The sequence below is a fragment of the Condylostylus longicornis genome, unplaced genomic scaffold (assembly GCF_029603195.1).
Source record: "Condylostylus longicornis isolate FDR11 unplaced genomic scaffold, ASM2960319v2 ptg000177l, whole genome shotgun sequence".
Taxonomy (NCBI): Eukaryota; Metazoa; Arthropoda; class Insecta; order Diptera; family Dolichopodidae; genus Condylostylus; species Condylostylus longicornis.
The window spans coordinates 213,673-219,563 of NW_026578145.1; the positions used below are offsets into that span (position 1 = coordinate 213,673).

Genomic DNA, 5,891 nt, shown 5'->3' on the forward strand with positions numbered 1-5,891 from the left:
CAAAACTTTTGACTATTTAACTTAAGGAACAAAAGCAACAATAAAACAAGTAAAACGTTACAGTCGGTATAAACCGATTGAATTTTACCTTGCATCTTTCATTGTTGTACAGCAATTATTCGAACCTGTGAAACCATTCTATGGAAACTTCACGGATATTTCTGGCGAATTATTGGGTACGAGGCTTCCAAGTTTCAGAATCTGACTTTATCATTTTTCGAAATATTTAAAATTAGCTTTCGGAGTTATATGCCAGTTACACGATTCTGTCCAGAAATTCAACCAAAATTTCAAGAATATATCTGACCCATAATTGGACATACGACTGCCAAGTTTTAAGTTGTACGGCAGCCATCCGAACCGATGTGGTCATCCAATTAATATTCGTGGAGCATGTGTAGAATGTAATTGGACACACTCTCATAAAATTTCATATTTGTACCTTTATTAATTTTTTGAAATATTTAAAATAAACACTTTGAGTTGTATGGCAGCTACCCGAAGCCGTTGTTCGAATTGGTTCAACTACAATAGGGGTCGTCCTGGACAGAAAAGAAACAACTTTTGAACGTTTGGTGTGGATTGCATTATACATTTTTGAGCTATCGTGCGAGCTGGATTTTACGCTGATCAGAATATATATACATATGTACATATGTACATTTCGATACCGAAGAAGGTTTAGGGTATAAAAAGTGAAAAAGTTTCACTACATTCTCATCTTTGAGTATAACTTTATTTCTTATTTTTGCATATGAATAAATCACGAATTATATTTCTGTTTTGATTTTATTTAGTTTACAGAAAATTTTCAATTTCATTATGATAACAATAACATGTGACTAGGAGAAATTAAAATTTTACTTCAATTTTGTCAAATAAGTTTTAATAAAACGAAGTAGACGTTATGATTTAAATAAGAAAATGCAGTTTATATATTATAAAGATTGATGACCGAATCAACAATATTTTTACAATTGCATAAATGCATAAATTAAATATTGACAAAAGAAGAGTTTACTATGCATTCTCTAGGGTTTTCTCAAATTGGTAAAAGGGGAAAACATGTAATAGTGACTAATCCCCAAACACAATGATTCGCAAATATATCGAAAGCTTCAAAACTGTTGATTCACATTATTCCCGGTCATCTACAACGTAAGAAGCAAACTTAAACTTTACCAAAATGTATCAATTTTTTGTAGAGGTATTTAAATGTATCAATTTTTCAGGTATATAATAGTGAATGCATCATAAATGCAAAAGCGAATGCAAAGGGACAAGCGTTATTTATACGGAAAAAATGGGAATTTAGTTGAAGCAGAAAAAAGCAAGTATGAATTTCACAAAAAAAAAGACTATTATATAAAAGTGAATGTGTTTGATTAATAGATCGATCAATAGGTCGAACTAATATAGATCTCAGATATGAATTTATTTGTTACGATTTGCAAAAAGATTTTGGTTTACAAAAAGGTTATAATAGTTTCTCATTATTAACTTATTTGTTAAATCATTTTATGCGATTTTTTTTGTTCTTTATTGAATTCACATAAAAAAAATTTAATTAATTTATTTTTTTTTCAAACAGGTAATGTTTCTATCTTCTATTATAATTATAATCTGTTATATTATATTATATCTATAATATTGGCGAATAAGAACAAGATTACCTATTGTGGTATTTGGGCGGAGGTTTATAGTGGTAGAACTGGAAACGACATAATCAGTGCTTTGGTTCGCATTTGACTAAAATCTTTAAAGAATAAAATCATATCCTATTTTAAACAGATTAACATTATAGAGTGATTCCCGTGCTCTACAAAGTCGGTACAAAAACAATGTGACAGCAATTAAAGTATTTTTAAAGTAAAATTAAAATACATATATTAGAAATAACCCAAAAGTTTTCGGAAGCAGGGCATTCCAATATTCAAGAATTAAACTTTTTTCACCTGTTTATTTGAAAAATTGAAAATTGAATTATGTCGAGCGTCTGTACAAATCATAATTTTCTGAGATTATTTATAAAATGTGTAATATTTCAATCTGCAAAGAAAAATAATTTACCAACTCCAAGAATTTATCAAAGAATCCCCCTGCAATACTTGTAAACATTTAATTTTAAAGAAAAATATATTGTCCACTTTTATCACCAGTGCACCAAAATTATATGCGAGTTATTTTAAAACTAATCTTGTGAGTTTCTTATTAAAAATTAATAAATATTTCTATTTCATTTATTTTTTAAATTTGTTAAATAAAATCATACATACCTCGTAAAAAAATGCATAAGATTTTCATTGTATTAGAATATATTTAGCTGATACATTCTATTATAATATTTAGATTTAATACAAGAGATATTTGTATTAATTATTTTTTAGGTAAGCAAAAAAAATATGAGAATTTGCAAATGCGGAGATAATTATACCATAGGAGAAGTTTAATCAACAACGAAAATTGGAGAGAGAAACTGTGTTGTACTCAATTTATATGCAAAAGAATATTCTGAAACACTTTTTCGTAATAAAAATTGTGCCGATGGTAAAATAAAGTGTTTAATATAATAAAAATATTTAAAAAGATATATGAAAGTGCAAGTAACAAATAATAATTCACCATTTTCATATTCGATTTTTATTTTTGCTTAAAACTTCTGTTTCTTACTGCAAAAAGTTCATGCAATTTCATATTTATGACAAATATAAGGTCTTTGCTTCCAAAAAATAAAGGTTGACTCTTAACATAAATATTTTATTTTTTAAAAATTAATTAAAAATTACGAGAATTAAAAATTTTGTTTTGTGAATTCAAGTTTTTGCAATATGGTTGAAACAACGAAAAATATCAAAAAAAGTTTAAAATGCATAATTTTAACTTTTTTTGTTATTTTTAAAAAAAACCCTTATATAACAAAATAAAAGATTTCATCAAAGAATTTAGTGATAAATTCAAAACTTTTTATTGCATTTGACAATGGAAAACTTTAAATTGTATTTGATATTCAAAAAATTTGAAGTGGTGAGCACACAACCGCCCGCCAGGTATATTGGCTAAATTGTTATGAACTAGTTGCTTGATGATGATTAGGACGGCCGCCACTGGTTGGGGCACCGGCCACTAACCTGGGGTGGGTTAAATCAAAGCAGCAGGTTACCACCAATGGCTACATATAATAAGCAGAAAAAAAAAAAAATTATGCACACGTTGAAATAAATAACAAAAAAAAATTAGTGCGACTGCAAAACATATATAGTTAGATTTAGCTAGACCTCCTTGTAGTGAACCAGAACGTGAAGCATTGAAAGAGGACGCGCCACACGATACATCACTGTGCTGACACGGATCACCAATGTCCCGAGCTCTACTCTTCCATGAGTCTCCGATCGTGTTGAGATTCCCAATCTTTGCTCAAAAAACCCCTAAAATTTAGACACCCCAAAACGGAATAGAATTACAACACCATTACCATTTTATGGAAGCACAAGTGTGAAAAGAAAGAAAAAAAAGTATAAAAAATATAAGATAACAAAAAAAATCTAAAAAAAACTTCCTTAGCTCTTTTTTTGTTTTATTTTGCTTCTATCAACACAGTACTTTCAACTAATTATAAAAAAAAATTATAGTAAAAATATAACTTTGCTTGTTTCAATTTCATTTTGGTTTTCCTTGATTTGTTTTTTTGTTCTTCTATTAGGATATATAAATTTTAATGCAATAGGATATATAAATTTTATTTTATTTTTCTTTTTATTGTTATGTGTGTAAAAAAATAAACCCCAAATAAAATGAAAGACTCTCTTGTCAGCCTTAGAATACCTTATTATTTTACAAAATATTCAAAAGAAAGAAAGTTATAAGAAAAAAAAACTTTAAATCAAAAACAAATTTTAGGGTATGTTGCTCAGCTTTATGACAATATAATAATTTGTAAATTGGAAACGAAATAAGAGGCAACCCTTCACCTTAAAAGGAAGATCATGATATTTCTTTTCTAAATTTCAGAAGAAAAAATTATATTACGCCTTTAAAAAAAATTCCTTATGTCCTATTATAAGATTCTCATATAAGCATTTTAGCTATTATAAACATTTTTTTCCAAGAATTATCAAATTCGAAATTTTTAAAATTGGAAAAAACAAAATATTCCAAAGTTAAAAGAGAAAAAATTTTATTAATCGGGTACTTTACCAAATCAAAAAAAACTTAAAATTATTGTTGAGTCATTACAATATCGTTTGCTTTTTTTCCATATTTCTTTCTTTTCTTCTAGATTTTATTTTTCTTTACTACAGTTATATTTCTTGGTACCAGAAAGTTTAATACAATAAAAAAAATAAAAAAAAAAACTGGGCCCAGTACTTACATTGTAGGCTGTTCCGGTCTCCACGTGCGTGTTCCTTCCTTGTGATTCGTCTTTGCGCTCTTTTTTATACCCTGCACTTCGTGAAGGGTATATTAACTTTGGTATGGAGTTTGTAACTACTTGAAGGAGTCATCTGCGGTATGGACATATATATATATTCTTGCTCAGCGTAAAATTCTGAGTCGATTTAGACATGTCCATCCGTCCGTCCACCCGATCGCACGATAACTCAAAAACGAATAATGCAATCGACACCAAACTTTCACAAGTTTTTTTTTTTGTGCCAAGGACGAACCTTATTGTTATTGGACTAATTGAGACAACGGGTTCGGGTAGCTGCCATACAACTCAAAGAGTTTATTTTAAATATTTCAAAAACTAATAAAGCTATAAATATAAAATTTTGTATACATGTGTCCAATTATATTCTACATATGCTCTAAAAATTATAATGGGATAGCCGCACCAGTTCGGGTGGCTGCCATACAACTCCAACAGAAAATTTTTTATATTTGGAAAAATAATAAAGTCAGATTCATGAAACTTGGCAGTCATGTGTCCAATTATAGGCCAAATATATTTCTGAAGTTTTAGAGGAATTGCTTGACAGGTTCGGGTACCTGCCATACAACTCCAGAAGCTAATTTTAAATATTTGGAAAAATAATAAAGTCGGATTCATGAAACTTGGTAGTCGGATGCCCAATTATAGGTCAGAAATATCCGTTAAGTTTCTATAGAATGATTTCACAGGTTTGAGTAATTGCTATACAATAACGAAAGGTGCAGGGTATTTCTTTCGACTTTTCATATACAAAATATTTTTACTAGTTTTCTTATTGAAATTCAAATATGTATAATGAAATTTTACTTTAGTTTATTAAATTTATGTACATATAAACTTTTGATGATTTCATATTAATGTTATATGTATATATATTCTTTTTTTTCTTCCTTTTTTTTTATTTTTTTTTTATTTTTTTTTTCATATGCTTTAAAAAAAAAAATTTCTGCACAGCAATTCGAAATTTTGAATTTCTATATTGAAATTCTATATTAAAATGCTGTTCTAGGTTTTTATACCCGTACGAACGTATGTTCGAAGGGTATACTAAATTTGCCTTACCGTTTGTAACGCTAAGAAATAACGGTCTTAGATATAGACTCAAGTGTATGTTTTTGATCAGCGTCATTTCAGTCAGTTTTGAACAGATTCTGAGTTGATTTAGCTTTGTCTGTCTGTCCGTCCGTCCGTCCGTCCATCCGTCCGTCCCAACGAAAACTCAAAAACTAATTGAGCTAAGTTCACCAAATTTTCACAAATGATTTATTGTGCTAAGTGCCAGAATCCTATTTAAAGTGGACATGATCAGGGTATCGGTTCGGGTAGCTGTCATACAACTTCAAAAGTTATTTGGCTATATCTCAGAAACTATAAAAGCTATGGTATTGAAATTTCACACAAGCAAATATATTAGTAGGGCCGATGTGCTTAATAATATTCGATATAATTTCTTGGCTCT

At 28.8% G+C, this 5,891-nt stretch overlaps 1 long non-coding RNA gene across 1 annotated transcript; it reads left to right on the forward strand.

The window, feature by feature from the left end:
• The first annotated feature begins 939 nt into the window (after nt 1-939).
• LOC129616306 (uncharacterized) lies at nt 940-2,698 on the forward strand. The gene is made up of 3 exons (XR_008697531.1): nt 940-1,158; nt 1,233-1,334; nt 2,388-2,698. It is a non-coding gene; the product is annotated as an uncharacterized LOC129616306 (long non-coding RNA).
• Nucleotides 2,699-5,891: the final 3,193 nt, after the last annotated feature.